The sequence below is a fragment of the Limanda limanda genome, chromosome 10 (assembly GCF_963576545.1).
Source record: "Limanda limanda chromosome 10, fLimLim1.1, whole genome shotgun sequence".
In the NCBI taxonomy this organism is placed as follows: Eukaryota; Metazoa; Chordata; class Actinopteri; order Pleuronectiformes; family Pleuronectidae; genus Limanda; species Limanda limanda.
In genome coordinates, this window is record NC_083645.1 from 21,730,459 (window position 1) to 21,741,239 (window position 10,781).

General features: G+C 41.3%; 1 pseudogene; it reads right to left on the reverse strand.

The window, feature by feature from the left end:
- Positions 1-706: 706 nt before the first annotated feature.
- Positions 707-1,605, reverse strand: LOC133011476 (uncharacterized; annotated as a pseudogene).
- Positions 1,606-10,781: the final 9,176 nt, after the last annotated feature.

Here is a 10,781-nt window from a genome sequence, read left to right on the forward strand (position 1 = left end):
GCCCCCTTTCCGCGTCCTGCGTCACAGTCCGCTTGTGCACCGGTGCCCGTGCATCATTTTTCTCCTCGGTCTTTCGTGCCAACGGATCTCGCGACCGCTCGGTTTGTTTTCGTGCGTCACGATGCTCACCGGTTTCCCCTCCAGCCCCCGTATGACAGCCCGTTTAGGGTGTTAGAGGCGGGTTCTAAAAGTTTCATTCTGGACATGGGCGGGCGCAGGGAGCGTGTTTCGTTAGACAGACTTAAGCCAGCTCATCTGTTGGCCGGCGAAGAGGTGCTACCGGCCCGGGTTCCCCGTCGTGGTCGCCCCCCTTCTAAGACCCCTGTGTTGTTTTCTCCAGTTGTGCCTCCTGATCCTGTGTCTGTTGTAAATGATGTCCCTTCTGCTTGTTTCACCCCTGCGTTTGCGGACGGGGATCGGCGTAGCCGTTATGGTCGCCTCGTTAAACCCCCTGAGAGGTACTGACTTTTGTCCCATTTTGTATTTTTCCCTCTGGGTGTTCGGGGGGGGGGCTGTGTGGCGTGCACTCATGGGTGTGTCCTCTCACCCAGTGGGTCGATGGGAAATGTAAAGTCTGTAGCTATATATACTTCCCGTATGGGGAACATGTGCCTGTTCTTCCTGACTACTGATTAAACAACAGTAAGCAGTACCTGCGTCTCTGCCTTTCCTTGTCCTGCCACAGTATCTTGATTTCATTGAAACTTTACAACATACTCATCTCACCTTTGGTTCCTCCACCAAACAGGATCTCTCCACATGTGACCACAGCACAGTAGTAAGTCCCAGCATCTGAGGAGTTGTGTATAGTTTTGGACAGACTGTAGACGCAGCTCTTCTCCTCTTGTTCATCTCTCCTGCTGCTCTGAGTGTAAATGAAGCCGGGATGGGAGCGTCCTGATCCGGCTCTGAACCAGTGCACACTATGTTCACCTGGACACTCGTCCAGGTTTTCTGTGTTCGTGGAGAGAAGTGAACACTCGAGAGTCGTTGAGTTTCCCGGCTGGACTGACGCAGTCTCCGGACTTTGTTTGACATAGATGTGCTTCTCCGGATTTTTATGATCTGTGTGAATCACAAGATGAAAAGGAAAATGAAAGACCAAAATTGAGTACATCATAGCAAACAAAGACACTAAAATGAATTTACTTTACCTTTCACAGCCAAAATTGTGCCATTAACAAAAGTAATTATATATGGCTCTCCTGCTTGACAGAAGTATGTTGCCTCATCGTCTTTGCTTATATTTCTTATGGTAAGAATATGCAGATCACCCTCGTGCATGACTGTGAATCTCGGGTTGTCAAATTGTCCTTGAAGCTTTATATCTGAAGAAGCTCCTTTAGGAAGTGTTTGGACCATGTATCCAAATTTCATCTTGTACCAGAAAAACAACCAGGCTTCTATCCCAGGAACTGAACATGTCAGATTGATGTTATCACCGAGGTTAGCCACAATCAAAGGGATCTGCTGAGGAACCTCCACAGTCTGATGTAGAGCTAAAGAACAGAGAAACAGTGAGAGTTATACGACAGGACAAAAACAAACACTTCAAAAACAACAATTAATGATCACAGGCTAATGTTTTTTTTACCATATTTCCATATTTCCATATTTCCACCACATTAGTGGCTAGACTACACTTGCATACTTACATAATGTAGTTAGGAGAATCAGAGCAGCCAGTCCTTCAATCATTGTTGTATATGGGCCTGTTTTTGTGTAACTGGTGTCGTCCCACTCAAATGGAAGATTTAGTCACAGTGGGAATCAAAGTCATTGGCTGATATACTAAATCCACTTCCTGTAAAATGTATGTTCTTCTCTTCCACTGAGAGATTAGCCAATGACATCTCTAATGGGTGTGTGTGGGTATTGTAGTAGAAAATTAACTCAGCAAGGTTGAAAAAGTATTTTGTATAAGTGTTTAAAGACTTCTCAAGACTTTTATGACTTGTATTTACATACAACAGATTATTGATGACTTGAGCTGTTTTATGGTCGGAACTGTTTATGACGTCAATATAGTAAGACCTTGTGCGACTTAATTACCCATCAAAGGAAGGAGTGTATCTATTCTTATCACCTCAGGGAACACATGTGAATCAGCTGTTATGTTTAGTTTCCTGTCCTTCCCCCACCTATGGGAACCTGTCTGGATTGGCTCAGAGAGACAGCCCTATCCCCTGGTATATAAGATCTGTGTATCTGACTGTTCTGCATCTTCACTCTGAGACCCTTGCGGTTTCCCTGTGTTGATCCTTTCTGCAGAAAGCCCCTTATTAAATACACGTAGATAACTTTGTTGTTTCCAGCCTCTTGTATCTCCAGATTTCCATCACAATTTGGTGTCAGAAGTGGGATCGCACGTCTGGACGCATCTGGACTCGGTGTCTACGGTTGACTGATCATCTTGGAAAAAAGTTTCCAACCTTAACCTCCCCACGGGTGAGACGCAGGGACCTAGACCCGAGCCGGATCGTCTCAGCGCTGCGATCTATCCGGTGAGAATCTGAGATTTCAAGTGTAATTTATCCCAGCAGAACATAGTGTTATAGAGAAGTTGGTCTAAGAGGAACGGGATCCTCAAGACGGGTGAAAGCCCCGTAAATTTTTAACCAAGGTTTAGAAGAAACCTGGAAGGTAGACTGACGAGGTACCTTAAGGAGTTGTTTCGACTGCAACCACAGAGAGGACATAATACTGAGTGTATTTGCATTGTGTCAGGCAACTCAAAAAAAAAGCGCGCTATGTAGAGAACTTCTTTAGGGCACTATGATTTATGTTGGTTAGGCAGGATATTTGAAGGTGTATTTAAAAAAAAAAAAAAAAAAAAAAAAGCTAAAAAAAAAAAAGAGATGAATTGAGAAACTCACAGCAACCAAGTAATTACAAGAGGAAATTACTATTGTTTATATAATATTGGAGGTATTACATTATTTAGATGATGTTTATATTAACAAGTTTCCTATTTGCTCCTTACGATAGCGTTTTGGAGATTGATTGAAGACTTAAGGTAACTACTTAAAATAAAATAAAAAAAAAAAATTCTTTACATAGGTAAATGAAAAATATAAGATTTGGATAATGGAACTGAACTGAGTAATCCTTATGTGAACCTCATGTGAAAGAACTATGGTGACAAAGCACTAAGTTTGTTTCAAGTGTGAATGAGGAATGAGAGACTGTGGGTTTCCAGAGAGAGAGAGAGTTTTTTAAGACAGCTGAAACAGATTCTAGACTGAATCTAGAGGAGAACGAAATAGTAAGTTAGGCCAGAAAAGTAAAATTTTAAATTTCAGGCAGATAGGAATGTATGTTGAATGTGGTTAGAAGAATTGCATCATAGGGACAGAAAGCACACACTGGCAGGGACAGTTAACACCTCACAAATGTCTCAGTGTCTCAAAATGCAGGTTTCCGACCTCGACTCTTCCCCGCCGACAAGACGACAACCAGAACAATACCAAACTCCACCAGAAGCGGATGTTCCACAGGCAGGAGCCCAGGTTCCACAACAACCTTTTCCAGCTAATGATGTTCCAGACCCGCAACTCCTCTCTTCACCTCGCACCAGACAAGTGGGCAATATGGACTGGGACAAGATCCAGCCCAAATCACAAAATTTTTGAAGTTACCTGATGTTGCCAGCCTGTTAAAACGTACAGGCATCAAGTGGGACTCAGGAAGAGCTTAATAAAAGCACATGCAGTTCATGCGAATAAGAAGAAGAAAGAGAGACTGATCTGCATAAAGCCTCACTGAAGATGTTCAGAGGTACATCGCGATGCAGAAGAAGAGGATTTCAAGGAAGGAGGGGGGACGCATATGGAACGATGATTGGGACATTTGTTTTCTCTGTGGAGAGAAGGGACATTGGGCAAAACAAAAATTGCCAAGGAAACAGCAACTTTACGAGCCTGAATGAACCGAGGCGGGGATGGAGGAGAGGGAGGAACCAGCATCTTTGAACAGAGAACAAGGCCGTGAGGGACACATCCCACATCGAGAGGGTGAATGCACCACACAAACACAAACACTTATCACAGAAGTAAATGATTTTTTTTTTGTTTTTTAGAAAAGAAAGACAAACTATTGATAGGAACATAGCTTAAATAGCAATGAGATGATTATGCTAATATGCCAATGCACACACTCACAGTGCTAGGGAAAGATATTATATTAAGTGTAATGCTGCTTCACTGTTATATGCGTATGAATGGAAGCTTTGCTCATCTGTTGTCACATCAAATCGACAAAGATCTAGTGGACAAGGCACATTCAGTCACACAAAGAACAGATACCACGTATATGCATCCAAAAGATTTAAACTTCACTGCACTCAAACACAAAGGGAGAGATGCAGGTTTGAAAAAATAAGTTGTGTAGTGTGAAAGAAAATTCAACACTGAGTTGCATGTTCTGGAAAGAACATAGATGTGCTGTTTCTGTAGTCACCCTCTCAGTTCCTTCACAGATGTTCAGAGGATGCTTTCCTTTTTTGATGTTCCTGGTTCACACTCACATGACTTGCTGTCAAAAACAAAAATGATGAATGGCAAGACTTGCGACCGTGGATACAAAAGTGTGTCAATGCTGACATTTGGGAAAAGATATCAGATCCCGTGGTTAAGTAAAATCAATTTTTAAAGTGTTTAGAAAATGATTTACATCTGTTATTTACACTTTCAAGGTTGTTTAACTGGTACCAGACACAAATACAGAAGCCAAATATGCACATGCATATTTAGTTTATACAAACAACATTTTAAGGGCTCAGAGGTAATCATGATGTGGGTTTAATTAACACATGGAACCTGTGGTTATTACACCATGATCTGACAATATCTACTGTAACAGAAAGTCATCGATGGTATTACACCAGTTTTCAACTCTCTATTGAGGGCAGGTGTAATTGTTCCTTGCAAGGATTCACTAGTGCACACTCCGATTTTTTCCGGTGAACAGTATTTTTGATAAAACACAACCTGATGATTTGAGATTCATCCAAGATTTGTAAGTTGTCAACGCCGCAGTACAACTTCGCGCTTCGTCGGTTCCAAATTCTTAAAACAATCCTTTAGCAAGTTCTGAAGGATTATAAAGGATTCTCTGTTGTTGATCGGGCAAATGCATTCTTCAGTTTTTAAATTGATAAAGACATATAATACTGGTTTACATTTGAGTTCAACAGAGAAAGTTATACATTCACATGCCTCGTCAAGGCTATTGTGAATCACTGACCATTTACAACCAGGCACTAAAAAGCTTAAGATCATTAAAGATAACACCAGGAAGTGCACATTTACGATATGTTGACAATATAAGGATTAGTGATTTGTGCTCCAACTGAAGAATATTGTGAAAATTATTCTGTAGCTCTACTAAAACATCTAAATGCAGAAGGACATAAGGCAAGCCTGAAAAACTGCAGTTTGTTAAAGTATAAGTTTGTTAAAGTATAAGTTTGTAAAAGTATAGGTTTGTAAATGTAAAAGATCAATTTTAGGGCATGTGATCACAGCAGAGGGCAGTCCCTCTCCCCTAATAGAGTAACAGTAATTCAAAGATTCCTAAAACTGTTACAAAGAAATAAATGATGTCATTCCTGCGAATGAATTTGAACTATGCTGTCCTCGAGGAGTCCCTCAGCGCAATCGCACATGGGCTTAACAGCATATAGCAAAGTTATATAGACTGATGACACGAGAAAGCTTTCACTGACTTGAAACTGACCCTACAAACGACCTCGACTTTATGACTGCCCGACGACCCTGACCGACCTTTCACACAACCAGATGACAAGAACGGGGGAGTAGATGACGTCAGTGTTACTCCCTGATCAAGGGGGGTAAACAGAGACGTGTAGCATTTTTCTGAGCAAAACTTGATCCCAAATGCTATGTGTATGATGCTATCGTTAACATGCTATTCTGTTGGAAATGCCTAACATCACTGTGAAAAGATGTAATGTTCTTAACCCAGCTACTCTTCTTCCAACAGAAGGAGATGGTGAACAACATAATTGTGTAGTAACAATAACCTAAGTTTGTTCCCCCAGACCACACTTACAGGAAACTACGTTGCAGAATCAAGATTTACACTGTTTGTGGATGGATCAGCGTCTCGCAATTCAGACACAGGAGCAAATCAAGTTGGTTTCACTGTGGTAGCAGCACATGATACATTGATTGCACGACCTCTCCCTGCTTCCCTGTCGGCACAGGCAGCAGAGCTCACTGCTCTCATTGAAGCATGCAGATTGGCTAAAGGGAAAAGGGTTAACATCTACACTGACAGTAGATATGCATTTGTAAAGTACATGATTTTGGCACGATTTGGAAACACAGAGAATTCCTTACACCATCAGGCAAACCAATTGCACATCATGCTCTAGTGTCTCAGATCCTTGATGCTGTCCTCCTCCCCAAACAGGATGCAGTATGTAAATGTGATGCTCACACCTCTAATAATGACCAAGTATCACAAGGAAATGCCAGGGAGGATGTAGCAGCAAAAGCATTTGCTCGCCGGCTCTATCTTCTTCACACATTCTCTTACAGGTCGACCCCACCACCCCCACGGCTGACCTACAAGAACTTCAACTTAGAGCAACAGTGGAAGAGCGTGGACTTTGGAAGAGAAGTGGTTGCACACACACACATGGGGTGTGGGTGGGCCCTGATGAGAAACCTTGTTTGCCAAAATATCTGTTTCCCCATTATGCAAAGTTAACGCATGGGAAGGATCATGTTTCAAAAGGACCGATGATGGCTGCTATTTCACAACATTGGTTCACAAAGGGGTTTTCTAGCTACGCTCAGAAGTTTTGTCAGGCATGCATAATTTGTGCCACTAACAATATTGGTAGAGGAATGCAGGCCCCACAAGCTGCACATCCTCCACCTGACAAACCATTTGACCATCTACAGATGGATTTTATTGAGCTAACACCAAGTGAGGGAAAAAAATATTGCTTGGTTATAGTTGATATGTTTTCTAAATGGGTCGAAGTTTTCCCCACATCAAAGCAAGACACAGGTGCCGTAGCTAAAGCGTTGATTACTGAACTTATTCCCAGATGGGGAATCCCAAGCAAAATCAGCAGTGACAACGGAACTCCATTTGTTAGTGCGGCACTAAAACAAATGAGTAAATATTTGGGCATTGATCTGAGAAAACATTGTGCCTATCACCCAGCAAGTGCGGGAGCGGTGGAAAGAGAAAATGGCACGCTGAAAAACAAATTGGCTAAATGCTGTGAGGAAACTGGATTGTCGTGGACTAAGGCTCTCCCACTTGTTCTCATGCAGATGAGAATGAGAATTAGACCAAAACATGGATTGAGCCCATTTGAGATTCTGTTCGGACGTCCAGCAAACACGGGCATTGGACCTGTTAAAAGACAATTGCCCTCAACAACTCTCTGTGATAATGAAATGTTGTCTTATTGTACAAATCTCTCTTCTGCTTTATCTGCCATTCACAAACAGGTTAAAGACGCACTCCCTACCCCGGCGACTGGACCACTTCATAACCTGAAGCCCGGCGAATGGGTGGTAGTGAAAGACCTAAGGCGGAAAAGTTGGCGACACAGACGCTGGACAGGACCGTACCAGATCCTATTAACGACCTACACGGCTGTGAAGGTCGCTGAGAGGACAACGTGGATTCATGCCAGTCACTGCAAGAGAGTCCCAGAACCAGACCATCCACCTGCTGCACCCACACTTAATAATTAAAACAAAGGATCGGTGAAGAGAGGGCAGTGCTGACCAGCACAGCTGTTGGTAATCGTTGCTTCGGAGAATCACATAATACACACACAGCAGAGAAGGCGACGATGAAACACCGACCTCCGTGGCATCACTTCAGTCAGCTGGGTCGGAGTGGCAGTAGAGGAACTGTTCTCTCAATATTGATGACATCAATCCCCCGCTGACTGATAACTCTTGATACGAATTTCGTTTTTGAAACATTCAATCCAATCTCCCATGCCAGTTTGATTTGTTGGGTTCCAAGCATCCTGTTTTCGCACGTATGTCTCCCCCACACTGCACCTTTATATTCCCAGTTTGGTTACTGTTGGGGTTTATGGGGGATGCCAGCTGTGTCCCGATGGTTTGCTCCGCCAGATGACGCGCCAATTAGATTTACAGTGACGATAATGTAAGATGTGTTTCCCCTCCCTGACTGGTTTCCTCCCCAGTACCCTTTAATATCGATGAAGAATGTAATATTGTTGTGTTGTCTGTTTAATCTACTTTTATCAGTGCTTTCTCCCATTTAAAGACGCATACCGTCCACGACAAAGGCAGTTTGTTTTACACTACAGTGATGATGATGATGCATTTTGAAATCCTGGTGAATTGATGTATTTGATGTTTTACTGTAGTTGTAAACTCTCTTATGTTGTCAATAAATGACAAAAAGGAGGGAAATGTAGTAGAAAATTAACTCAGCAAGGTTGAAAAAGTATTTTGTATAAGTGTTTAAAGACTTCTCAAGACTTTTATGACTTGTATTTACATACAACAGATTATTGATGACTTGAGCTGTTTTATGGTCGGAACTGTTTATGACGTCAATATAGTAAGACCTTGTGCGACTTAATTACCCATCAAAGGAAGGAGTGTATCTATTCTTATCACCTCAGGGAACACATGTGAATCAGCTGTTATGTTTAGTTTCCTGTCCTTCCCCCACCTATGGGAACCTGTCTGGATTGGCTCAGAGAGACAGCCCTATCCCCTGGTATATAAGATCTGTGTATCTGACTGTTCTGCATCTTCACTCTGAGACCCTTGCGGTTTCCCTGTGTTGATCCTTTCTGCAGAAAGCCCCTTATTAAATACACGTAGATAACTTTGTTGTTTCCAGCCTCTTGTATCTCCAGATTTCCATCACAGTATGTGTGATTGTTTGTGTGTGTGTGTGTATATACACACACATATATGTAGTATGTATGTTTCAACAACTTAAAGATGACTAACACTGAATTAAAGAAATGATTATATATACTATAATCTACAAATATACATCAATACTGTGAAAACTGCATATTTACAGTGTATGTTTTTGTAATGATGCATTTGTGTTTCAAAGCACCCCCGCTGCAGAATATGATGTGGAACTGAGAACCCACATATTGTGCATTGTAAATATGAATTTATATGAATTTGAATATTATGCATTGAATAGAAAATGTTGTGCAACTGCCTCTGTTTGTGTAGTTGTATTTCCTGTACATTCAGCCTTCTCCCCTCTGAGGTGAAAGTATCGATGGACGGTTAAAAAAACCAGACAACCACAAGTTCTCAGATCACGCTACTACACCTCACTGTTGTCATGAACAACACATGGTGATACATTCAAGAGCTTCTTTACTTTGTGCTTCAAGTTTCTCAACCCATAATAGCCTGAATTACAGTATTTCAAAATTGTTTCAAAAACATTTTTTTGGAAATCATAATTACAATAATTTCCTATCAAATAGTATTTTGTAGAGCGACACATTTCCATGTTCTGGAGACAGAGTGGGCCTTTGCCACAGTAGTTTTTATATTCATGGTTCAACTAATTTAAATACTACAAGAAAACACTTCGACAAACATCAGTGTAAAAAACCTACTTCAAATTTGGAGAAAAATCTATTTATCTATGTCCCATTCATTAACATAAGGGAGGCTGCATTTATGGCCCATGCCGCAACCCTCCACCAGGGGATGATCAAGATGTTTCGGCCTCTTCTTGATGTCAGTCAATGGTTTTACATCAGTCTAGAGACTCACAGAGATTCACTGTTAACAAACAATCTTCCTGTCACACTGAAGACGTCTGGGGACAACTCAGGTGTCAGGTCATATGTTGACTAAACAGAATTTTCTTCCCACAGGACAGAAAATCAAGACTAAATGTTAACATTGAAATTAAATAGAATGAACTGTGAGACTCCTTCCTCCTCACATCTATAAAGCTCATTATGTAGCCAACGTTGTGCTTTGATGATAAAAGCACAACGTATACATGTCTGTTGCTGGGCCTTATGTGTCATATCATCTCAGCACTAAGACATAAGTAGGACACTAAACAGTACATGTATAGCTGGGCCGGACTATTACAATTCATTCTGGCTTTTCTCTGAAAATACAAATTTCAAAAACCACTGATGTAAAATGATGATGATCAAATAATCTGTAATAATGAATTGGGTAAAGAAAAGCCAACTTTATCTTGGAAGTAGGATCAGAGTGTTTACTCTCAATTCTCTCTGCAATTTTAAATATCATCTTTTTGAAGCAGGGACAGTGTGGTATCTCTCCAACCATCTCTTTAAGTGTCGTGGGATTGGTTCATCTACAGCACAGAGCAGGCACGTGCACAGACATTTTGGGGGGCAGGTGCTCAAACCAAAAAAATGGGCAACCATCGCCAAAATTATTTACAATAATAATAAATAAATAAAATCTTACTGATTCTCCCTAATTTGTTTTACTAGTTGATGGCCTGATCCAATATAAAAGAGAGCTGCTGCCCTGAGCTGCTTGTTGCAGTTCCCTGTCCTTCTGCTTTTGGAGTCTCTTTTCTTGGCATTATGATGCAAATATTGTAAATGAGATAAATCAATGATGTGCATAATAATTAAGAGTGACTAACATAATCTCTATAAAGCTGAAAACACAGTACACACACATTTTTGTTTACTGTTTTCTGACAGAGTGAAAGTATAAGCAGCATTACACTAATAATATACCACAATATACCTCACCAGACTGTCATGT